Source organism: Mauremys mutica, chromosome 5, assembly GCF_020497125.1.
Source record: "Mauremys mutica isolate MM-2020 ecotype Southern chromosome 5, ASM2049712v1, whole genome shotgun sequence".
Classification (NCBI taxonomy): domain Eukaryota; kingdom Metazoa; phylum Chordata; order Testudines; family Geoemydidae; genus Mauremys; species Mauremys mutica.
The window spans coordinates 29,421,161-29,447,984 of NC_059076.1; the positions used below are offsets into that span (position 1 = coordinate 29,421,161).

General features: G+C 42.4%; 1 protein-coding gene across 12 annotated transcripts in view; it reads left to right on the forward strand.

Moving 5' to 3' along the window:
- The window catches only part of BMPR1B (bone morphogenetic protein receptor type 1B), a 375,661-nt gene that overhangs the window by 186,843 nt on the left and 161,994 nt on the right, over positions 1-26,824 (forward strand). The window contains exon 1 of one of the 12 annotated variants that reach the window (XM_045018533.1): positions 5,005-5,127. The exons of the other annotated variants lie outside the window; for them this stretch is intronic. The gene's annotated coding sequence lies outside the window, so the exon portion shown is untranslated. Of the gene's footprint in view, positions 1-5,004; positions 5,128-26,824 lie in introns of those variants that run through there. 12 annotated transcript variants of the gene reach the window in all.

A 26,824-nucleotide genomic window follows, 5' to 3' on the forward strand; every position in this document is an offset into this window, starting at 1 on the left:
TGCTTGCCTTGTGCACTTAAGTGTCTTAAAAGGTGTGTTTTGGGCAAGCAAACACAGCAAACTTGTGTCAAAAACTGCTAATATCCCATTCCTAAAACACTCCCGTTTGAATTTTATTATTAATTATTATTTGTATCATTGTAGTGCCTATGAGCCCCAGCATGGACTAGGACTCCATAGTAGTAAGTGTTGTACAAACATGGAACAAAAAGGTGGCTCCTGCCCTCAAAGAGCTTACAGTACACACAACAGTTGGGTACAGACAGATGGGGCAGTACCAGGAAACAGTGAGACAACATTGGTCGGTATGTTGGGCAGTGCTATTAGCACACCAGAAGTTGAACTGTTCTCAAGTTTGATGTATTTTACATCTTGTGTTCATGTCAATCTCAGTATAACCAAGTAAACAAATTATGTATGAGATGTAAACCTTTATAGGTAGCTTTTTTTATTGTAATTCCCTCCTCCTAAGTTTCATAAGCCTATGTGTAGATGCTTTAACTTCAGGAGGAGGAACCAAGTTAGCCTCCTGGTCAATGGTTTCACTGGAATATTGTTGTCATGAGGTGGAGGGAGAGACTCTCTTTCAGATAGGCAGGACCAATCAAGTAAAGCCCATTTCGTCTGTATGCAATCACCTAAATCTGACTTTCTTTCTGGGATCAGGGTAGGGAGAGTCACAAACTTCATGCTGACTAACTGTAGGAATGATGATGTGATGAAATAAAACAGATTGGTTCTTGCCTGCCTGCCTGCCTGATGCCTATACCCCTGGGAGGACTCTTGAAGGGGCTGCTTCCTGAAACAGATGTAAGGGAAGGGGCCAATCAGGATTAAAATGTTCCTCCCATGACTTCACCAAACCGATGGCAATGGGAGTAATGAGAAGGGAAAGGAATCTGTTTTTTGTAATGTTGGGCCGTGCATCAGCCTCTAGGAAACAGGGGAGAAGTGGGACCGAGTAAAACACCTCCAAAACAAAATCCTGAACTTCTTTATTAGCTTTAAGAAAAAAGACCACCAGGTTCTTGTCCTGTCTCCCATGCTAGTGCTGTGTATGAGATTACTTCAGTGCTAGAGCTGTCATCTTGGCAGTACGGGGAGTTGCCATGCTTCTTTACAGATCTATAATGCTTGGGCTTGGATCTGGATTATCTTTGTTTCCTCTTGAATGTCAGGCCAGCCTAGTCTCTGGCTCGGTCATGTGGGAGCTCAAGCAACCCATGTACCTTTAAATCACTTGTGTAGGCCAGGATTGTGTAAAATATAGGTGTTTTGTTCTATAAATTTGTTTCACTTACCTTCATGTTCCATTTGTGCAGTCCACTGTCATTCCATATAACTAGCTGATTGGGAAGGAATGGCAGCTCCATCGAAGCTTCTATATGTGCAGGCCGTGGGTACCCAGCAGAAAAATACTTTCCTCTCACTAATTCCCACTAGAACTTTACCTTTGGTTCCTGGCTGTGTATTTAGGTCTGTCTGCAGTTGTGACATGAAATGTTAAGTGACATGTTTCAACAGTTTTACTGTTTTCTGCTGAGAAGTTTCTTGTGCTTGTTTTGCTAAGGCTGCTTTTGGTGTCAGAGGTTATCCTTTTGGTTATTTACCTCACTGCAAGTTACTGCTAAATGCAGAGCCTCACGGTAATTAACTGTGATTGCTCATAGTTTTGTGCTTTGTTTTAATTAGCCTAAAATTGTACAAGCAAAACATGACTCTCTTTTTCCAAACATATCCTAGGATTGGGATTCAGTCCACAAGGACTATTCCATTAGCACCCTCAGTATGCTAGGCAGAGTTGAAACACAAAACAAGATGCAGTTCCTACATTGAAGAACTTAGTTTTACAAAAGTAACGTATGAAGGGAGGAAGAGGGGAATACAGTCAGAGAATGTGTGTGTACGTGTGCATGCATATAGTTATAGATATATACATTATTTATATTTTTGTTTTATATTGGAACTGTTTGGAGCCTCTACAAGGTGTTCAGAGCAAATAATATATGTGAGCCCTTCTGGCTAGGATGTAGGATGTTTGTTTATTTATTTTTTGAGTGCTTATGTCCATTTCTGGCATCTCCAGTTTTACAAGGACTTGCTATTTATTGCGAGTTCTTGTGCATCTTTTGTAGACAGGAGAAGTACTGCTGTACTGTAAAGATCAAAGGCAGTATAGGGAAGACTTCTCTATTATTGCTGTGAGTACTCAAGTTGGGGAAAACCCTCAAGATGTAGGTGTGGAATAGAACTGAGGCAGGTAATTACGGGAAAGAATATTTTGGTTATCAATTTTATTTCTCTAACCTTGATGTCCTTTCCTGAAGCTTTGACAATCAACTAACTAAGGATTTGTCTAATAATAGTGTGTGCATTATGTATAAATTCTGCTCTTCCTTCATAAAAGTACCTTGCTAATTCCCCATTCTTGGAAGAACCAGGAACTTTGAAAGACGCTCAGTTGCTAGAGGGTGAATGGAAACTCACACTATGTGAGTTCAATAGTATCTGTAGAAAGGGACTGTCAGGCGTTCTCTGTTCAGATTTCTTTTCTTTTGTAATGGTCTGAGTGATTTATTTCAGTAGTCGTAGTATGTGTTCTATCTTCTCTATCTTCAGTTCAGTCTACATCATTGGACCTGAAATTTAGCCTTCGGCAGGTCCCTAGGTGATCCATAATGCAGCTGAACAAATGGCCATGTAATTTACCCTTTTTCCAAAATGCCACATAAATCTGAGTGCTGCCTAACTCCAGAGAAATGTCTATCCACCTGCCTCTTTCTGTCTCCTCTATTTGCCTACCTATGACCTTGGGAGCATTGTCAGAATAGAGGATGTGTGACCAGCAGGGTGAAGCACAGAAAAGAGAGCTCATGATACTGCATATCAGGGGAAGAGCAGTTTACCTTGTGGACTGACTTGGTGTTCTGCTCCTATGTGGCATATGAGCCGCATGTGGCAGCCTCCAAGACAGTGGTTCAGCCATTCCTCCTCCTTTTGCTTGTGTTCCCTCTGTTTCACCCAGCTGGCCATATGGCCCAGAAGTGCTCTTCTCTTGCAGAGCTCCTTTTCCTCCCAGGAACACAGAGCCCTGCTTTGACTGGGTGTAGTTGTTCTGGGTTGTTAGCCATCTTTTGTTAGCCATCCTCTGCTGTGGTACATACATGCAATGTGGCGTTATGGATTACTGCAACCTCAATTAACAATGGAAATTTTTTTAAATGGGAAACATAAGAGTATTTGGCAGTCAGACTTGCATTTAGACGTCACTATAAAGTCTCTCTAATCAGAGTACTTTCCTTCTGATATAGATACAAATAGAAACTTCAGTTTCTAACGGCAACATAACATGTAGATACCACAAAGGGCCTTAATGTCTGAGTAAGACTGCTCAGCATGCATGCAGGTGCACATTTAATAGACTGTGTGTTTGCAGAAGGTAATATTTGTGGGCACCAAGTTTCCTTGATCATTGATCTTAATCTTTTTTTCTTTCATGTAGGAAGTCCAGTCTTATGTGACTAAGCCTTGTTCGCTTATCCAGTGGTTGAAGTAATGCTCATTTAGATCAGATCAAGGATGCGAAGAATTACATGTGCTCACTCATTAATGCTTATTGGTTTAGAAATCGTGTATGCAGTGTCAAACATCCCATTGCATTTTATTCAGGCTTTTCCATGAACATCAAGTAGTCCAATCAATATGATTATCTCAGACTTTCATGCTACTGTAGAACAGTGCAAAGTTTTGTTTTGTTGATGATTCTGGTGTATTTTTGGAAGGACTGTGTGTACCAGGCCATTCATGGCCCCCTGCTGGAGGCCCTTGAGGTCCTACTAAACCCCCTCCCAAGAAAGTAGTAATGAAGGTGGGTCCTTCAGGCCTGCCTAGAGAGGCTGCATGGAAGCAGCCAATCAGAGTCCAGCAGGATTACTGCAATCCACCTTGAATTTTTCTAAAATAACATCCCTCTATTGAAAATCACATTTGTCAAAAGTCTGAGACTGTGCCACACCAGTGCTAATAATACTGCTAGCCCAAGGCAACAGTGGAAATCTGATGTGGATTTAAGTTCTGATCTTTCTCCTGAACAAGCAAGAATACAAATAACTTGCTTGAATTCACAGAAGGACGTGTTTGGGGAAGTGACTGGATCCTCTGAGCTGCTCTTGAGTTGGAGATGGTATACCTCTTATCAGCTGATTTCTGGATTTGAGCAGATAGGAAGGTGGAGAGTTACTCCATAATCTGAACATATATGGCACTTTAGAAATTAACTGCCTGGAGGAAGAGTGAGCCTGTTTTCTAAACCATATATATGATGATGAAAGGCCTGCTGCCTACCATCTTGAGTTGGCAATGTAGAAACATTCCCTCTCAGCAGGGGACAAAATATACTGATTTTTCTTAATCCTTAATGGTCTAGAATATGTTTCTTGGCCCCACAGGCCATATGTTTAAAATCTTTCCCTTAAGGTCAGCATAGCCTTTGCTTGGACTTTGCTCTGTGTGCCAGAGCACTGAAGCAGGACATACTGCTTTAGCAGAACTTGAAATAAATCAGTGAATTATAGTTTATTTACTGTATATCATCCCACCTCAGAAAGCTCAAGTGTAAAGTATGATTTTTAATTAACAAGCACATTGTCCCAGAGCTCTGACTTGGAAAATTACATATCAGTACATGTGCTGTTTGGCAAACCATTCTTTTCTCCCAAGCAGCTATAAATAATATCCCTCTGCTTCCCAGCCACATTTTGTTTCCTCACATTTAAAAATCGTAGATACATGTTCAGTATTAATTGTCAAAGTACAATAAATGAGTGGCAATAATTGAATAAAGCTATGCAATTCTCTGTGCAAAAATGATTTTTATTTTCCATCACCACATCTCCTTAACTTCATCACTACAATGATCTGTCTTTACATCCAGTAGCAGTTTTGTCTACTAGCCTTGAAACATATTTCTATGTTTATTGTCAGAACTCTGCCAGCAAATGGAGCTTGACAATCAGAAGGGAAAGTTGGGGAAAACAGAGTGACCTAGGACACACAGTTCTACTAAAAATCTTTCAAGGATCTTGAAATACTTTTTCTTTTGGAGTGAATCAAATTACAAACTGAGAGGTTAGTTTTGTTAGCTAATCATTAATGTAGAGCCAGTGAATTTTTGGGCTTGTAACCTTTTCTCTTGCTAATTAATGGCATATTTTTATTTTGGAAATATTCTTTCTCCTTATCATTAGCTAAAACATCTACAATTTAAAAGATAGAACTTGGGGTCATGGATAGTGATTTGACCCTCTGTTATAACAATATTGTACCAGTCAGCCTTTCAGCTCAGGAGTAAACTAATTCTGTATGCACCCTCTAGTGGTCAGTGAAAAGTTAGAAACTATATTGCTGTCAGAAGCATTGCTTGTCATTCCTCTTGCTTATCTTTGCAGCTTGAGACACGGTGCTGAGAATCAATAAGAGGGCTGTTTCTAGGCCTTTTGTGTTTAAGGGGTGTGTTGAGGCCGAAACATTAAACTGTGCCCTTCACTTGACAAATTAATCGGTTAGAGTGTAACAAAAGTATAATGATACCACCTGTATGTTGTTATACTAAGAAGGAACTAGAACACCTCTGTTCAGGAATCCTGATCTCTTAATAGAGACAGAGGAGACTGTGTGTCCTGCTGCCTCTTTCACTTAAATTTTCCCTTTCACCTGCTTAACTCCATCATTTATCCAAAAGTAATGAGAATGGAGATGCACTTGTTTAATTCCTCCCCTTTGCCTCAAATGATTGTCTTAAATCTGCTTACTATTTAAGTAGAAACTTAATTCTGATTTACTTTAGTCACAGCACCTCCAAGTGACTTGTACCACTAGGGTCACTCAAGTGATGCAAAATGTTCAACTCTATTCCTCCCTCCCTCCACTGCCTGTGCAGTGAGCCGCTGCTGGTTCAGGGATGAAGCTAACATAGATCCCTGTCTGGCAGCGCTCTGATACTGTACTAAACTGGCAGGATTACCTCAATTTTAAATGCTTCAGGGGTATCATGCCCCAGGTACTTTCTAAGACCGGCCACCAACATAGTGTTAATCTCAGCACTGTTCATAGAGTCAATGTACTTCCCTGGTGTATGTCTTTAGGACTACTCTGCCGTGCTACTTTTGCTCCATTGTCCTTTTGAATGTAATGCAGTTGTTGTATAGGGAAAAAAGGGGAATAAAGAGGATTGACAGGGTAGCCATGAGGGCCCCAGCAGCAGTGTTGGAGGGATGTTATTGTGTCTCTAAACACCTAGAGTTGTATACTGTGAGGAGGCAGAGAGGTGTGTGAAAGTTCCTTGCTATTGTTCCTACATACTTAAAGCAAAAACAATTTTTATGTCATGGTGGGGTACTGTAAATATCTAATGTGAGCGGGTGTTAGTTATTAGCTCTCCCTAGTCCACTTCCAGTGATGATATACCACCTGAGTGCTTTTTGTCTCTTGACAGGCGTAGGTTTTCTGCAATCACTCTTAGAAGTTTTTAGGAAGGGAAATTTCAGATCATATTGTGTGCTGAAAGAAAAGGGACATTTTTTTGGAGGTGCAGTAGTTGTTCTGGTACTGAACTAGTTCAGTTATTGTGGAATATGGAAACTCACGTTAAAGTGTAATTTTTTTCAGAAAAGGGACTATGTAAAAGTGTTGTTTATCGTTGCGTGTCCTCTACATATTTCCACTCTTGCAATATGCGGGGGACCAGTGCCTACTGGAGCACTCACGTGCCCCTTCCGTGTCCCTCCTCTCTGCATTCAAGCATGTTCTAAGGGTAGAGCTGTAACAGGTGCAGCAGTGGTTTCTGCCACTGTTCCTTCCAACCACTACCACGGAGAGAGTAAGCCTTCTTCAGGATTCAGGATTCTTAGCAAATTGGATAGGTGTCTTGCTTTTCTGTAAATAGTTACAGTTCTCACAATTGGGGTAGCCTTAGTGTTACTGTTAGTTAGTTTATGGCAGGTCTGAAGAACAAGAAACATGAATTTAAGCGATGTGCATCGTATCCTGCAGCTTTTCCAGCATCTGACACACATGTTCGATGCCTAAAATGTTTAGGAGAATGTCACTCTCCTTCTCAGTGTACTGTCTGTAAGATATTTACATCCTGAGCCAGAAAGAAGAGGCAAAACAGACTCCAGGAAGCCTTCTTGGCTAAAACCTCTGAATTCGAGGGCTCTGAGTTTCCGGATCATGGAAATAAGAGGCCTGGATCAGCTCCAGGACCTTCTGGTTCCAAGAAACCCTCTACATCTAAGTCATTGTTTTTGGCACTGAGCTCGATGTCAAAAGGACTGACCAGTCAGCAGCAAAAACCTCAGACCCACATCCAAAATGGGTATTGATGGTGGCTGAAACTGGCTTAGACAATAAGAGTTCTACACCTGAAGCCTATATGGAACCAGGACCTTCAATTCCAAGGAATAAGAAGGCCAAGACCAAGCATCTTTCAGGGCCTGGCATTATTTTCTGGTCTGGGGTCTCATCAGATCCTTCAGTTCATGAGTATGAGGCTCCGAGACAGATGAGAGACCGAAGTCGCTCTGTTCAGTAGGTATTGGAGAAATTGACAGATCCCCCTGAATCGCATCAGCACCGATATCTTCTGAAGGGGTTTCTACACAGGTACTTGCAAAACTGCACTGCTCTGATCCTGTCTGCATTTCACCAGCAGAAAAAGAGAGGGTTAGATAAGGATCTGACACAACGCTCTCACTCTCACAAAAAACACAAAGCTGATTCCTCACCATGTGGATCTTCTGTGATGTTACCGCCACCTCCCAGAACCACCTGTATGTTCACCTAGGAAGACTATCTCACCCTTGTTACTACTTCTGTGGTATTACCAATTGGTTCCTTGTCAGATATGAGCTATGATCTCCATTAAGAAGAGGAACTGGATACAACAGTTTACTTGGAAACTCATCCTCAAGTCTGTTTTCATGCAACAGAGGCTGTTCTTCCTGACTATGAGATGGTACAGGACTGGACAAATTGACATGAGTGTCAAGTGCCTTGTTGGATGCCTCGGCCATATTGGCCACCTCCAGACTTTCTATTTCAACCTCCCTTAACAGCTATGATCTTGGTTCCACATCATGGCAAAAATGCATCAGCGGATCCAAGGCATATGGATTGAGGACTTTAGGGGATCTGAGACCAAGAGATAGGTCCCCATGATATTTTGTATGATGAGGAAGAAGAAGCTGAGGTGTCTTTAGAAGTTAATATTGTGCATCAAGACTTAGAACCTACAGACAAATCCTCCCCCGAGGATAATGTTGAAGTAGCCTCATTTTCCTCACCATCTGAGGAAGCTATGCAATTCCAGGAATTAGTAATCAGAATGGTGTCTACAATGAAATTACCTTCTGAATCATTTCAGGAAACTCCTCATCGTGTTTTTGATATGCTGGTGAATACTTCTACAGACAAAGTGTCTGACCCTTTTGGAAGGTCTTTGGCAGACAGCAAAATCAGTATGGAATATTCCATATTCTAGTCAACCAATTGATAAAAAAAGCTGATAGGTTGTATCCGATCCTGTATGAAGGGTTTTCTTATTGCTACATGAATCCTCCCCCTAACTCTGTGATGAGAGCTGCAACAGTGCAGTGGTCAAGAATGGAATATTTACATTCTACTTCTGGTGACAGAGAGGGTAAAAAAATAGATTGTTTGGGAAGAAAGTTATTCTCTTCAGCATCTCTAAACATAAGGATAGCTAACTATCCTTCTGTCTTGGCTGTGTACCAGTTTCACCTGTGGGACAAGATCTCTCTCTCTACAAAGAATCTTCCTGAGGGACACTGCAGACTGATGAATGCCCTTCTTCAAGAGGGTCAAAATGGTGCAACACATGCATTAAGACTGTCTTTCAATGTGTTGGGTGCATTGTCAAGATCAGTAGTTGCAGCAATAAGGATTTGAAGACATGCATGGCTACATGCCTCTTTTCCTCCCTAAGAAACAAGGTCAAAGATCGAAGACCTTCCCTTTGAGGGGGGTGGATTGTTTAGTTAAAAATGAGTTGTTAGAGAACATTAAATAGATGAGATCAACAGCCAAATCCTTGGGTCCTACAGCCTTGTAAGAGAAGAACTGAGGTGGCAATTGCTGCTGTGTCCCCTTTTATAGTCTCATCCTCAGCACATGCTCAAATGCTAAGGGGAGGGGCGTGGAGAGGTGTGTGTGCCCTCGAATAAACACTTGTACTACTTGATCATGTGCTACTTGTATATGGTAGGTTGCTGGACTGCTGTTGGCAGATCAGGCTTCTATGCCAGATATAGACTGGCCACAGAGCTTCCAGAGCTATGCATCAGATGTGTTCACTATAAGATCCTCTAATGTTCCGCCAGGTATGGCTGAGATTAATGTAAATAAGGTATGTTACACATAGTGCTACCTCCTGGCTGAACAGTAGAATACAGTTTAGCATTCCATTATGCTAGAAGGCTGCAACACTCAACAGCATCGATTGGCACACATCCCAAGAATGTTAATACACTGAATCTGTCCCAAAGAACCTCAGTTACAGGTAAGTAACCTTTTTTCCCCCTCCACAGATCTCTACTCTACATTCCAACACACATCTGCTTATTTAGTTCAAAAATAAATGTTGATGACTTGTTATTCCTGTTGGCTCTTGTAGTGCTATAAGAAAGTGGCCTGGCTTCTATTCTGGTTTGTAGATCATCAGCACAATTGTTAACTAAACTGTAATTGTTAGCTAGAAAGAGCACAGCTTGACTTCAGGTTGAGTTTCTAGAGCAGGCAAGAGAAGAACAACCTTTTCACATGTAAACTGAGAAAATTTACGCTAGACTCATGGAAACACAGATGTTGAAGTTCATTATGTCATTTTTATACCAACCCACATTTCAGAGTAAAATTGCACTTTTAGGTCTTAAGTATCAGAGGGGTAGCCGTGTTAGTCTGTTTCTGTAGAAGCAGCAAAGAATCCTGTGGCACCTTATAGACTAACAGACGTTTTGCAGCATGAGCTTTCGTGGGTGAATACCCACTTCTTCTTCTTCTTGCATCCGAAGAAGTGGGTATTCACCCACGAAAGCTCATGCTGCAAAACGTCTGTTAGTCTATAAGGTGCCACAGGATTCTTTGCTACTTTTAGGTCTTGTTTCTTTGGTGGTGCTTTCTGGAAATTTTGTGTGATACGATATCTTTACTTTCCTCATCCCCATAATTGTTTTAAGTGATTTAATATCTAGCACTTGTCTTTAAAGCACCTTGCAAACTTTAGCTAATGCTCCTGTGATATAGGAAAATAGTAGTATGTCCATTTTAGAAATTAGAAAATACAGTTAGCCAGGGTTAAGTGAGTTGGCCAAGTTCACAAAGGGGAGGTAGTGTCAACTGAGAGCAGAATATGTGCTTTAGTCATGTAATGAACTTTAAGTTCTAATCATATCAATTAGTGGAAATTAGTTATCAAAAAGCTTAGTCACAGTGTAATTACACTGACATTATGATGCAACTACAGTGAATTACAACCCCTGTCTCTTGAAGTGTGTCTGTAAGGAGTGATTGGCTCACAGTCCTTTGCCCAGACTTCTAGATCACATCCTTATTGTGCTTTTATTAAAAATGTCTTTGAGAAGATGTGTGTGAAAGTCCAAGTAAGCAGAGACTTTCCCTCTGGGGGTCCTTAGCTCAAAAGAAAATATGTTTTGTGTCCTTAATCCAGTCCTGATTTGCCACAAAATCTATCATACGTGTTAACTGTTGGAAGTCTCTGCTGTGGACTAAGGACTTGATTTTGAGCCCTTTGAAGTCAGTGGTAAAGTTTCAGTGGGGCAGGACCAGGCACTAAAATAGCAGATTGGGATTGCTGTGTATCAGTACACAGTGTATCAGTTCTGTGAGGGTGAAGGAGTGAAGCTTGTGCACTTCCTACTGGCTCAATTTTTATTTATTTTTTTTATACTTAAAAATATAAAAATACAATGGGTGATTTTTACAAATAGGCCTATTTTTGTCTAAAGTGCCAACTAATTAAAAAAACGGAATTGCTTAAAAAAATCATTATTTGTTTTGACCTGGTGCCAAGCATGAATCAGAAGTCTGATTTGAAACCATCTGGTAGCCTACAGGGCAAGCACAACATATCATAAAAGAAACCTGATTTTGAGAAAAGCTTCTAACTCTCTCGATGTTTGTGGCGTTGGACATAGGTGATAACCTTGGCCTGTGGAAGGTAATGTATGTACAGTACATATGGCCAAGTATTCAGAGGAGGACCTCTGGTGCTGTGGGGGACCTCAGCACCAGATTTATATGAACCTTTAGACCAGAGGCTAGATTTGGTGATATGCCAGGAATTATGGAGTTTTCACCAGGGAAGTGGAGGAGAGGGCGAAAAATGTGTTGGGACGTCATACACCAAATGTGAACTTCAGCATTTAACAAACATCATATTTATTAATAATAAGGGGCATAAATTCAAATAATCATATTGGTTCAGCGTTAGAGGCCATAACTGGAAAACCTGGTATACAGCTATAATGTAGCTGACTGATCTATCTCTGTCAGGGTGAGATTCTCCCCCTTTGCACATACTGAGTAGTCTTTTACTCCATGAATGGTCCCACTGATTTTAGTGGCACTGCTCAAGGAGAAAGATGATATTCAATGCAAGTAAAACTGGTAGAATCTGATCCGTCATGATTCAGAAATATTGTTGGGCAAGGGGGTTGTTTGCTGTAGAGAAGAAAAAGAGTTTATGAGAAATACTTATGTTTCAGTTGGCTTATTGGTCCTTCATTTTTCATGCCTTTGGAAATGTCACCTCTGATTGGTCCACATAATTGCAGCAACACCTGCTGGTGAGCACAGAACTGATATTCTGGAGGCTTTCCCATGGTTGACATCAGCCAACAAACCATTTTTGTCTTTAACAGATGTTTTTGATTTCCATTTCACATGGGTTTTACTTAGACCCATTCTCCCATTAAAGTAAACATCAGTCGTCTCTTTCAGGCTGTTTAACATCAGAAACAATGTGCAGACTTGGGTTGTGGCACTGAACTTCAGTAAAATGTTATTTACACACATAATTGCTCTATGTTGTGTCCTATTAACACCCTTCTTTTTCCCCATTCATTCGCCTCACGGTAGCTAGGCATAGTTTATTACCTCCTAATTCAGAACCACCATTTCTTTCTGTAGAATACAAGTTCTTTTAAGCTGCTCTTACCCACAATGCCTTTCTCTGGAGAGGTCGGATGGATGGTTTGAGCTTCAGAAGCTGCCATCAGTATTATCCAAAAATTGACAGAGGAGTGCAGTGTGTGCATTCCTTTCTGAACATCAAGCCAAGCACTTTCCACTCTGGGCACTTGCTTGAGGCAAAGTGTGTATCAGGAATATTTTTGAAATATAGGACTCCTGCTCATACTGCCTCCAATGCTACTGGGCCAGCTGAGGTGTTGAATTTTTATTTTTTTTTAAAAAGAGTATGTTTGTAAGTATGCACAATGTACCTATTATCCCATCATACGTTTTGGGAGAAAATAGTTTTCCCTGGATTTAGAAAATAGGGTACGATTCACAAGTTTGCCCAGTGGCACTCAGAGAAATTTGAACACCCCATCCCGTGTATGGATCTTTGGCAAATACTTACACAGGATCTAGAGAGCTCTCCATGTAGAAGTGCTGGAAAGCAGAATAATAGAAACCAAAACTGAGGTAGAAAAGACTTGGTAAGTCAAGTGGATCTGGATTTTCAAAGGTGCTCACTAGAGCTGGGCAGGAATTTTTTTTTTCATTCTGCTAAACAGAGGAGGAAACAGAGACCTTGTGCAGTTTTTTGATGAAAAATGAGAGACCTCACCCAGTTTATCCAGTAGCCTGGCAGTTAGAGCATTGACCTAGGATGTGGGAAGCCCAGATTTAAGATCCCACTCTGCCTGGTTCAGGTCAGGGTTTTTAACCTGGGTGTCCCACATCCCAGGTAAGTGCCCTAAAGACTAGGCTATTTGGGGTGGAGGGTTATTTTTTCCCCTCTTTCTCCGATCCTGGACTGTTTCTTTGAAGATTTCCAAACCCCAACCAGCTCAGTATTCATCACCTCCCCACCTTGGGGCCAGATTTTCGAAAGAGCTCATCTCCCATTTAGGTACCTAAAGGAAGAATTAGCTAGATTGTTTTTGAAAATCTGGCCCACTTGTGAATGCTGAACCCTTCTGGAAATTCAGACTCTCGTTTATGTTATTTAATGTTTTTGTTTTACTTGGATGAAGATTTGATCCAAAATATCCACTACACTCCATAATCTAGTTTCTCATGTCCAGATAAATATCAGACACTACAATTGCTGTTTTATGTTGTGACCTTGATGCACATGGTGCTGTTAAAAAAAACAGAGCGCTCCAGCCTAAACTTGTTAGTACCCTAAATAACTGTGTTATGACATCACTCCTGAATGCCTGTTTGTATCCTACCTCTGGAAATTGTTAAAATGTCAATTCATCCTCAGAGCAGCAGCAGCAGCAGCAGCATAGTTCCAGAAGAGACCTCTCTCATGAGCAGGTTTTCTTTTTGTGATGTGCAGATAATGAGTGCCTGCTGTGTGATGGCAAGCTAGTATTATACCTAACAAAATATACACCCAACTTGCAGATACATTTTAATTACAATACCTTAAGTTTCTGAAACTATTCCGCTTAGAAGTAGTATATCTTCCTTTTTTGTTGGTCAAATAATAGCTTATCATGTCTAATAAGTCTCTGTATTAGGAAGTTTGTCAACTTAGGAGGTGATGCAAGTCACACTTCTTTTTGTTGTCTTCTATTTACTATATTTTACTTATGTGGGGATCTTCTTGATTGTAAATTGCTGTTGTTTAATAGGGAGAATTTTTTAAGGCACCAGTATTCCCTGAGATCAGCTCTTCCTAAGGCCTGGTCTACACTTGGACTTTAAGTCGAATTTAGCAGCGTTATTTCGAACTAACCGCTCAACCGTCCACACCAGGAAGCCATTTAATTCGAACTAGAGGGCTCTTTAGTTCGAATTTGGTACTCCACCCCGACAGGTGGAGTAGCGCTAAATTCGACATGGCTAGCTCGAATTAGGCTTGGTGTGGATGCTAATCGAACTTAGTAGCTATCCGGGAGCTATCCCACACTGCACCACTCTGTTGACGCTCTGGACAGCAGTCCGAGCTTGGATTCTCTGGCCAGCCACACAGGAAATGACCCGCGAAAATTTGAATTCATTTTCCTGTCTGGGCACTTTGAATCTGACGTCCTGGTTGGACATCGGGGCGAGCTCCGCAGCACCTGCAACGATGCAGAGCTCTCCAGCAGAGGAGTCCGGGCAATCCCAGAATAGAAAGAGGTCCCCAGCATGGACTGACCGGGAAGTCATGGATCTGATCGCTGTGTGGGGCGAGGAGTCTGTGCTCTCGGAGCTGCGCTCCAGCAAGCAGAATGCAAAGACCTTCGAGAAGGTCTCGAAAGCCATGAAAGACAAAGGATACAGCCGGGATGCGATGCAGTGCCGCGTGAAAGTCAAGGACCTAAGACAAGGGTATCAAAAAGTCAGAGCGGCAAACGGACGCTCCGGAGCCAAGCCCCAGACATGCCGCTTCTACGAGGCACTGCATGCCATTCTAGGTGGGTCTGCCACCACTGCCCCACCAGTGATGGTGGACTCCGAGGACGGAATAGTGTACCGGGACAGTTCCTCCTCGATGTTCGCCGATGGGGAAGATGAGGAATGGTCTTTGGAGGACGGCGCAGGCGACAGCGAACCCACTCCCGCTTTCCCTGACAGCCGGGATCTCTTCATCACCCTCACAGAGATCCCCTACCAACCCTCCCCTGCCGTTAACCCGGACTCAGAATCAGGGGAAGGATCAGGCGGTAAGTGCTATAGACGTGTAAACATTTATTTTTTATAAAATATGTATAGAAAAAATAGAAACACTATATAAAAAATTGTAAATATTAAACTATATGAAAAGTAGGTCCACACAAAGAGGGATTGAAGAAAAATCCTCTAGCGACAATTCAACGAAGGTGTCATATAGTTCCTCGAAAAGCCTCCGCAGGAGGTTTCTTGGGAGAGGTGCCTTGTTGGGCGCTCCGTTGAAGCAAACTCTTCCTTGCCAGGACATCCGAATATACAGAGGGATCATCGCCTCCACGAGCATTGCTGCATATGGTCCTGGTCGGTGCAGCGCTTCCCTTAGCATCCTCTCTTTCTGGGCACGGGTGACCCGCCTCAGGGTGATCTCGTTCTGGAAATACTGCATCTAAGTAGGGCAATTAGTGTATTGTTACTATTGTTAATGGTTTAAAATTAGGTTGCATAACAATGACCCTCGCCTAACAGCCACGTGCTAGAGGCCACAGAGAACAAGCATACATTGATCTTTCCCATGCACTGGCGGGAGGGCCTGCAAAAGGCTCATCCTTTCTGCTTTCCACATTGCCTTTAGCAGGAGAGCACAGCTATCCACTAACTGATAAGCATTATCTACTGTATGGCTTACCAGGACTGTCTGCAAGACGGATTCAGCTGTCTCTCCCCGCTTGTCCGCTCTCCTGTGCAATGGCGCCGCCAATGAGAGCGTACTCCGAAATCTCGAACTAGTTCTGAGATCTCGCGAGACTTGGTGCCCTGTATAGTCTTGCTCTCTTAAACTGACTTGACTGTGTTCACTGTCCGCAAACCTGTATTTGTTCAAGGAAATCACTTACTTTTTCGCATCACACAGCTTCGGCTCTTTCCCGGACTGCCCCGGCATCCCCCTCGCAGAGGCTGGCTCAGATTAGACGGCGAAAGAAAAAGACTAGGGACGAGATGTTCCAGGAACTGATGGCCTGCTCCAGAGCAGAGGCGGCAGAGCAGAGACAGTGGAGGGAGACCCTGTGTCAGCAGCATCGCACACACATCGAACGGGAGAATAGGTGGCGGCAGGAAGACCAGCAGGCGACTCAAACGCTTCTTGGTCTAATGAGGGAGCAAACGGACACGCTCCGGCGCCTTGTAGATGTTCTGCAGGACCGCAGGCAGGAGGAGAGAGCCCCCCTGCACTGCATCTGCAACCGCCCTCCAACGCCAAGAAGTCCTGTCCCCCCCTCACCCAAAGTTACAAGAAGGAGGGGCGGTAGGGGCCGTGAGAACTGTCACTGCACCGCAGCAGAGCGCTAATGTACAAGACACCTCTCGCGCTCTAAATTTGTAGAAGTTCTTCCCTTACAGGATCACCCAGTCCCAAATCCAAGTTTCAACCCCCCACTGTGTATAACATTATTAAAAGCGGTTTGCTGTTACTCACTGTTTCCGTCACGTTTCTCGTGTCAGAAGACTTTGTGTGTAGGGGGGGATTTTTAATTGCAGTGCATAGCCCACATTACCAGGGTACAGACTTGGGGGCAGGGTCAACTGCAGGGCACACACAGACTGCAGTCACTAGTCACCAGGGTCAGTCTGTGTGGTGTATGCTGCCCCGGGTGATTCGTTGATGTGTATGCTTGTCCAGGGTCCTGGCGCCTGCCATCCCCGAATGTAAAGGCAGGCTTCCCTTACGATGCACTTCGACCGTAGCCACGAGCCTCTCCGCTGCCCTGAGCCCCAAAAAGAGCCCTCATCCAGGGACAGATACTCACCCTTCCCCCACACCCCTCACCCCTTCCAACGCCCAAACCCACAGCCGTCATGCAAACCCCTATCCAAAGACGGCACCCCTCGCCCCTTCCTGCAAACCCACCCATTCCTGCAAACCCACTCCTACATGCACAACCACTGTAAACCATCCCCCACCCCACAGACCTATGTAGGAGCAGGAGGCTGTCCGTCCTGTATTGGACAAGCGGTCTGTACATCAGTGCACACCGAACCCAGCACAGTATGCTTCCATGTTTCAACCCAGGAACAGAAATGCAAAGTCAACGAAAGATTTATTATTAATTACTGTTACATTTCATTAGTTTTAAAACGTGCTTTGGAAGTGGGGGAAACTTGGAGAACCGGGTTTGTGAGCTCAGATCTAACTCGACACATACAGACACAGGCCCATGATCAGGCTCTCTTAAAATCAAGTGGACAGTCACAGGTTACCCTGCTCTGCGAGGAAACTAGCTTTCAAAGCCTCCCGGATGCACAGCGCTTCCCGCTGGGATATTCTCTCGGCACGGGTGTCTGGCTGATCGTAAACAGCAGCCAGGCGATTTGCCTCAACCTCCCATCCGGCAAAAAAGGTCTCGCCCTTGCTCTCACAGAGATTGTGGAGCACACAGCAAGCAGCAATAACTACGGGGATATTCTTTTCGCTGATGTCCGAGCGAGTCAGTAAGCTCCGCCATCTCCCCTTGAGACGTCCGAAAGCACACTCCACGACCATTCTGCACTTGCTCAGCCGGTAGTTGAAGAGTTCCTTCTCACTGTCCAAGGCGCCTGTATAGGGCTTCATGAGCCAGGGCATTAGCGGGTAGGCCGGGTCCCCGAGGATCACTGTAGGCATCTGCACATCCCCAACCGTTATTTTGTGGTCCGGGAAGAAAGTACCTGCCTGGAGGCGTTTGAAGAGACCAGAGTTCCTGAACACACGCGCGTCATGAACCTTGCCCGCCCACCCGACGAAGATGTTGGTAAAACGTCCCCTATGGTCCACCAGTGCTTGCAGCACCATTGAAAAGTAGCCCTTTCGGTTAATGTACTCGCTGGCCTGGTGGGCTGGTGCCAGGATAGGGATGTGAGTCTCATCTATAGCCCCACCGCAGTTTGGGAATCCCATCACGGCGAAGCCATCTATGACGACCTGGACGTTTCCGAGAGTCACTACCTTTGAGAGCAGTTGCTCAACGATTGCGTGGGCTACTTGAATCACAGCAACCCCCACGGTAGATTTGCCCACGCCAAAGTGGTTCGCTACTGACCGGTAGCTGTCTGGCGTGGCAAGTTTCCAGAGGGCTATGGCCACTCGCTTCTGCACACTCAGGGCTGCTCGCATCCGTGTGTCCTGGCGCTTCAGGGCAGGGGACAGCAAGTCACACAGTTCAAGGAAAGTGCCCTTACGCATCCTGAAGTTTCGCAGCCACTCTGTTTCATCCCAGACCTGCAGCACTATGCGGTCCCACCAGTCCGTGCTTGTTTCCCGGGCCCAGAATCGCCGTTCCACACCATGAACTTGACCCATTGCCACCATGATCTCCACGGCGCGGCGTACCCTGCTTTGTGAGAGGCCTGCGCCACTCTCCTCACCGCGCTGCCGGAGCCTCCTCGCCCGATTTCTCAGCAGCTGACTGTGGAAGAGGTGGACGATAAGGTGCGAGGAGTTGACAACGGCCATAAGTGCAGCGATGATCGCAGCGGGCTCCATGCTCGCAGTGCTGTGGCGTCCGCGCTGTAACCGACCAGAGAAGGGCGCGATCAGATTTCCCGGCGGCGCTTTCAGGGAGGGAGGGCGTGATTGATGGTTCAATGACGACAGTATCCCAAAACCGCCCTCGACACATTTTTTCCCCCAGCAGGCATTGCGAGCTCTACCCAGCATTCCAATGGGCAGCGGGGACTGCGGGAACTGTGGGATAGCTTCCCACAGTGCACCGCTTCGAAAGTCGACACCGGCCCCGTTAATGTGGACTCAGAAGTTCGAATTAGTGTATTTAGTGTGGATACACAAATTCGACTTCATAAGGTCGAATCCACAAATTCGACTTAAGTAGATTCGAAATAGTCTTGTAGTGTAGACAAGGCCTAAGTTTCACTGTATTTCTTCTGTCTTTGCTCATACAGTGTTATTGACATAAAGGTATCAGAGGGGTAGCCGTGTTAGTCTGGTTCTGTAAAAAGCATCAAAGAGTCCTCTGGCACCTTATAGACTAACAGACGTTTTGGCGCATAAGCATCTGATGAAGTGAGTATTCACCCACAAAGGTTTATGCGCCAAAACGTCTGTTAGTCTATAAGGTGCCACAGGACTCTTTGCCGCTTTTGACATAAAAGTGTTATTGGTCTGTTTCTATTATAGTCTTAAAGCTGTGTTGTTTCAGCAACCAGTCTTTGAATGCTTTGTTTGCTCCCTAGTCTCTTTCCTTTCACATCTGCAGCTAGCTCTGTGAAATTTCCATATGGTTTGCAAATGGCTTTTTACTCTTTCATTGTGTGTGCGTGCGTGCGTGCGCATGCCACATGTCCCAAAAGCTTCAGGTCACTTTAACAAAATTTTAAAAATTAACACGCAAGGCAATATACCCAAACAAACGGCTAATAAACCCAAAGTGGAAAGAATGAGAAAAGTAGAACTGCAGTCTTTGTAAGTTGTGTTCTGGTATCAGCTATATTTAGGATGCTGTGTCTGACCATACATTTTTTTAATGACAAGTCAGAGTTGAAGAGGTTAAAGAATTTTCCATTACTTGGGTCTGTTTGTGTTCATAATTATTTAATTAATTTCTGGTCCATTATCCCCTGTAAAGTAAGCTGGATGGCTGAAACCCATGCTTGTGAAATGCATGGGATGTCTATATATGCTTTTATGTAAGAGATCCACCCTGACCTTTGATGATGACTGTCAGGGATAGGATATACAAGAGCAGTTTTTCTCCTAGTTTCACTCCTTCTAAACAAAAAACAGAATCCGAAAGGGGAGTAGCTTTATCTGAAATGATTAACCACTCCCCAATATTTTTGCAGAATGTTGAAGGGCCCTAAAATAACTTGCAAGGTCCACGATACTAATACACTCTCATGGTGTCATGTGTTGCTGGACAACATCCTAAAGTCCATATTCTGCAGAGAGATGTGTGTATATTCTTTACTTTACCCACTGTGAGCAGTCCCATTAAAGTAAGCGGGGCTACTCACAGTGTGTAAAGGTAAGCATGCACATAAATCTTTGCAGAATTGCAGCTTAAGTTAGTAACCTTACATGTCCAGTGCTAGAACTTCCAGGGAATAATATCTTTTCTGGAATTTATTAAGATTAGCTTAATTGCTACCACCTCTAAACTTCAGTGACTTATGCACACTCACACTACATTAAGTATGTATTTTCTGTCAAGAGAACTTAGGTTTTTTTGCATCACAGATATACCTTTCATTTGTGGGTTTGTTTGTGTTTTGTTTTTGCATATGGATACTATATTTTAAAAAGTTGGATTACAGAGACCCAAACAATATTAAAATGCTGACACTTAAACATATGTGTCCTTGTGTCTTACGCAGAGTAAAAGCTTTTAATCTGGGTGTATTTATCCACACTTAAATTATAGGAAGATTGACTATTTGTCGTGTGATTTTTTGAGGCACTAAATGTATTTGTAAATCTCTTACCAACTTTACTGCTACAGAATAAGCAGCAAAGAATCCTGTGGCACCTTATAGACTAACAGACGTTTTGCAGCATGAGCTTTCGTGGGTGAATACCCACTTCGTCGGATGCAAGAAGATGCATCTGAAGAAGTGGGTATTCACCTACGAAAGCTCATGCTGCAAAACGTCTGTTAGTCTATAAGGTGCCACAGGATTCTTTGCTTCTTCTGCAGAACCAGACTAACACGGCTACCCCTCTGATACTTGCTACAGAATAATGCAAGTGGGCAGGGGGGAAATTGAGCCTGACTCTTTCCCCACACCCGTGTAAATCCAAAGTAAATTAAACTGTACTCAATGGGGCTGTACCCACGGAAAACTGATGTGAGAGGAGAACCATGTCTATTTTGTTCAGGTCTTGCCTAAATCAAGATTAAAAATATTAGTATATGTGCTGTTATACTTAGATATTCCTAACTGTGATGTATTTACAGCATGAACACTTCAGAATGTATTAGTAAATCAAATTATTTTCCTTTTTCTTAACATTTCTGATGCTGAGATATTTTCATTGATACCATTTACTCTTTTTATACGAGCTTACAGCCCTGTTTTATTCTGGAGGGTTCCAGGTATAATCCTCTTGCGGCTTCAATTTGTATAATACCCAGCTGTCTATGCTTTTTTGTACCTCTTCCAACCAGCTGGGCCACATTACCTCCATTTGGTTCTCATTGCAAATGTTTCCTGTGTGCAGTACAAAGTTGATTTTAATATTTGAGATTTTAACATACAAGGTCCTTTATGGCCTCAGTCTAAAATAAAAAGTTTATTTCTGATTTTTTCATGCATCCTCACTCTTTGAGACACTAGCCTTTAGTAGCCAAGTGTCAGAGTTGTCGAATACTTTGAGTCCTTTCACACAGCATGCAATACTCCCTTGCCTCCCCCAAAAAATATGAACTGCTTTTTCTGACTTTTCTAGACCATGATGTGCAAGAAGAATTTATGTAATTACTTTTATTTGCTCATGTGAAATGGTGTTCCCTGGCATTAAAGTTAAATGTGCTGTTTACTCTCTTATTGAGAATACAATAGAATTTAGCTTTTATGCTTATTTCAATTTGTTTAAGGTGTGTCTCGTTATTTCTGTAAGCAGATATACCAAAAATTGTTAAGAAACTGTACTATGGCTTTTATACTTTTAAGTACTGGTATCTTAAAGCACTCTACAAAGTAATGAGGTAGATATGAGGAGTTCATTTGTTGAAGGCAAATACAGCAACCATTATGTGCTAGTAGTTTCCAAGCAGCCTTAGACAGAGTTTTCTATATAAATTGTGTAATCAAGGAGGGAATTCTGGGCAGCAAACTACTAGTATCCTGCATGCTCTTCAGTTAGATTCATTAACTGGCATCTGGACAGCACCAAAAGTGGTCAGAAAGGACCTCACTTGAAAAAACTGAGTGCAGAAGACCCTTCCATTGAAGTATATTTATGGACCAGTGGGAAAATGCCTCTTGATCTCCAGATTCCTTAGTATTCCTTCCCCACTTTTTTTTAATTCTGTGTAAAAGTATAATTAGGAAGGCCAAAAAAAAAGAATTGGAAGAGCAGCTAACAAAAGATACAAAAGCTAATAAATTTTTTTCTAAATATATCAGAAGCAGGAAGTCTACCAAACAATCAGTGGGGCCACTTGATAACCAAGGAGCTAAAGGAGCACTCACGAAAGACAAGGGCATTGTTCAGTATCAGAGAGGTAGCCGTGTTAGTCTGGTTCTGTAAAAGCAGCAAAGAATCCTGTGGCACCTTATAGACTAACAGACGTTTTGCAGCATGAGCTTTGTTGAGCAGCATGGGCATTGTTGAGCAGCTAAATGAATTATTTGCATTGGGCTTCACTGCAGAGGATGTGAGGGAGATTCCCACACCTGTGCCATTCTATTTAGGTGACATATCTGAGGAACTGTCCCAAATTCAGGTGTCACTAGAATAAATTGGTAAATTAAACAATAAGAAGTCACCAGGACTAGATGGTATTTACCCATGAGTTCTGAGGGAACTCAAATATGAAATTACAGAACTACCATTACGGTATGTAATCTATCACTTAAATCAGTCTCTGTACTAGATGGCTGGATGATAGCTAATGTAACCCCATTTTTTTTTTAAAAAAAGCTCCAGAGGTGATCCTGGCAATTACAGGCCAGTAAGTCTAACTTGCAATATCAGTCAAGTTGGTTGAAAGTATAGTAAAGAACAGAATTATTAGACAGATTGATTAATATGATTTGTTTAGGAAGAGTCATTATAGTTTTTGTAAAGGGAAATCATGTCTCACCAATCTGCTAGAATTCTTGGAGGGGGTCAACAAGCATGTGGACAAGGGAGATCCAGTGGATATAGTGTACTTAGATTTTCAGAAAGCCTTTGACAAGGTCCCTCACAAAAGGCTCTTAAGCAAAGTTAGCAGTCATGGGATAAAAGGGAAGGTCCTCTCATGGATCCGTAACTAGTTAAGGGATAGGAAACAAAGGGTAGAAATAAATTATCAGTTTTCATAATAGAGATAGGTAAATAGTGGTGGCCCCCAGGGATCTGTATGGGGGGCCAGTGCTGGCCAACATATTCATAAATGATCTGGAAAAAGGGGTAAACAGGTGGCAGAGTTTGCAGATGATACAAAATTACTCAAGATAGTGAAATCCAAAGCAAACTGTGAAGAGTTACAAAGTGATCTCACAAAACAAAGGGCAACAAAATGGCAGATGAAATTCAGTGTTGAAAAATGCAAAATAAAGCGCATTGGAAAACATAATTCCAACTATACATACAAAATGATGGGGTCTAAATTAGCTGTCATGACTCAAAGAGATCTTGGAGATAATGCAGGTAGTTCTGTGAAAACATATTCTCAGTGTGCAGCGGCAGTCAAAAAAGCGAACAGAATGTTGGGAATCATTAGGAAAAGGATAGATAACAGAGAATATGCTAATACCACTATATAAATCCAGGTACGCCCACACCTTGAATATTGTGTGCAGTTCTGGTAACCCTGCCTCAAAAAAGATATATTACAATTGAAAAAGGCATAGAGAAGAGCAACAAAAATGATTAGGGGTATGGAACAGCTTCCATATGAGGAAGTTTAAGAAGACTATTACTTTTCAGCTTGGAAAAGAGACAACTAAAGGGAGGGGGTATGATAGAGGTCTATAAAATCATGGCTAGTGTGGAGAAAGTGAACAGGGAAGTGTAATGTAACCCTTCACATAACACAAGAACCAGGGGGCCCCCAATGAAATTAATAAGCAGCAGGTTTAAAACAAACAAAAGGAAGGACTTCTTCATAGTCAACCTATAAAACTCGTTGCCAGGGAATATTGTGAAGGCCAAAATTATAACTGGGTTCAAAAAAGAATTAGGTAAGTTCATGAGGATAGGTCTATCAGTGGCTATTAGCCAAGATGGTCAGGGATGCAACTCCATGCTCTGGGTGTTCTTAAGCCTCTGACTGCCAGAAGCTGGGACTAGACAACAGGAGATGGATCACTCTATAATTGTCCTGTTCTGTTCATTCCCTCTGAAGCATCTGGCACTGTTCATTGTCGGAAGACAGGATACTGGGCTAGATGGACCATTGTTCTGACCCAGTATGACCGTTCTTATGCCCCTCCCACTGTTTGTCTCCTGTTATTTTCTTTTCTTAGGTCTGATGCAAAGCATTAGAGACCCCAGACTCCATGGTGCAAGTATACAAGAAGTCTGGGGAAGCAACATGGACCTTTGAACATCTATCTAGAAGGCTAAGTTTTAGGTTTATAGGCAGGTAATGTCTCAGGCAGTGGTTGAATGAAATAGGAAAGCATTCTGAGGTCAGAGGGAGCTTTCCAGGGAAGGGAGATGTAGCTGAATGGGCAAAAGAGAGGTGTCCCTTTTTATATAAAGGATCCTTCCAACACCAACTTTAGAACAAAAGAGCTACCAGCCCTCTAATGTATATGACATCATTGCCCTTGCATGTTTCAGAATGTTTAGGTGGAGGAGGTAACTATCCTGTCTTGCTGATATAGCAGATCTAATGCGGTAACCGCCCATGGCACTGCTCTCCACTGCATAAGAAGCTAATCCAGATCTGGTCTGGGACTTGATTGCACAACTAGTTGGTCAGGAGACAAGTCATTAACATGAAAGCTATATTGATGCACATTCCTTCATTATGTGCCTGTTGGGATAAAGAAAGCAAAGAAATGCAGGGCTTTGCTACCAGCAAGTTAAATGGCATATATACAGAATGCTGTTCCATAAATATTAGAACGATGTAAATTTTTAACTTGGGTATGAGGTGAAAATACAAAAGGTAAAGTTTGTGTGACTAATCTTGTGTAGAAAATCTATTTAGACACAATAACAAAGTTATTCTACAAAAATTAATTAGAACATAGTGCAGTCAGTTGTGATCAAGGAACATACACTTATTGTAAAATAGATGGTTGCTAAAGACAATTTGTTTTAAATTTTAGGTTCTGTAATTGGTTTGTGATAGGCTAGGAACAGAAATATTTCAGCCTTATCTACATAATACTGTGTCTGGTAACTAGCTAAGCATATAACTTTTGAAATATCTGAGCACTCTTTAATAGTGGTAGAGGTCAGCAGTAAAAGTGTACATGGAAGATGTGATAAATCTTTCTCGGGATTATAGAAGCACTTTTAACTAGATAGACCTTGACCATGTCAGAAAAAGAAAAATCAAACTCAGTGTACTTCTGTTTAGTTTTCTGTATAAATAAGAAAGTGCACCTTAGGTAGTCTCCTCTTGTTACTCTGAGATACAGGGCTAGAGACATGAGATTCTGATGATATCTGGGTAACTACAAGAACCAAACTGAAGGAGTCTGTTGTGTTTTCAGATCCTTGAGGTGTGTGCAGATTTTTACTGAAGTTTTTACTCTTTTATGTTCCTTATATTGGCCCTGATCCATCCCCTCTGATTGCACTGGTTTATCCCATTCTGAAACCACATCTCTGACATGGTCCAGGACCTAGATAATTACTTTAAACATATAAGAGTAAAATGAATGTGTTTTGTATTTGAGTATGTGATGTGATTTTTTTCATCTTAATATTTTATTTAATGCTGCCCCCGATAGACAAATACTTTTTGGAGCTCTTCAAGATACTTGGGCCCATGCTGTATTGAATCTTGGAAGCAGGAATAATCTCAGGGCTGTTATCAAAGCTCTTAAAGCTTTATTTTTTAGTGGCATACTGGTAGTGGGTTTGAGGCCCTGTAAGAATTTCCATACCAGATTCTTTCATCAGATGTTCATGTGCAATTTCTGTTGAAGTCAAAGTGGGTGGGGGCAGGTTCATGTACACATCCGAGGGCAGAATGAGTATTTTAAAATTGTATATAATATGGATCTATGTAATTAGCTACCCAGAAGGTCTTGTTCCCTCCTCCACAAATTCATGCTACTGCCTCTTCAGAATCCTTGGATGAGGAGACTTGCTGCCAAATCCCTTCTCTCTGCTTACACAGCATTTTCAAAGCCTAGATCCCACTCACCTAGATGCCACTCCCCATGGTGTAGTGCAAAGGAATAGTTGGGAGGTGCAGATAGGTTCAGAGGGACTTTTCAGGTGTTCTCTGGGGTCTCCTCTTCTTCTCGTTCCAAAGCATCTTTAAAGACATGGGGAACAGTACCAGGTTGCCATTTGTTCCTGTCCATGGCTTGTTCCTCCATAAAGTCCAGCCTGGTTATGTCCCTGTGTATAATATTCCACCATCTAGTCAGTGGTCAGCCTCTAGGTCTGATTGAATTCGGTTTGTGTTTACATTATTTTCATTGTCATCTGTCATCTGTTTGTCTTCTACAGTGTCCCCTCCATCATAATCTTTTCTACTGCAGCTAATCCCATACCCTGATTTCACCTCCTACTCTTTTTCCAACTTCATTTGTCTTAAAATTATTCCACTTTATACTTGCCATCATCCGAAGAACTTTAATCTCTACTGCCTCCAGCCTTCTGATGTCTGTTTCATTTAATGCAGCTGCTTCCATACCATAGAGCAATATTATTAGTACACTAGTTTGATGCACTTTCACTTTGGTACCGTACATAATGGTTTTATCTGTCCATAATTTCATTAACTTCTGTGCAGCACGTGTAGCTAAGGCACATTTCCTTTTAACCTCATCCTTGGTAGAGCCATCAGCACTGATCAAGCTTCCTAGGTACATAGCAGATTTTACTTGTTCTATCATTTCACCGCTGTTGCATTTCAACACTTGATTTATTGTCCCTTTTCCAATAAGCAACAATTTTGTCTTCTTGACATTTATTGTAAATCCAAATGGACTACACCAATTTTCCAGCGTAACAAAGAATATCATCATTAATTTAAACACGTCCGCCAGCTGTATGATGTCATCTGCATAAGAGAAAGAGCTTAACTCTAGATCACCCAATGTCACACCCTCCAGATCATCT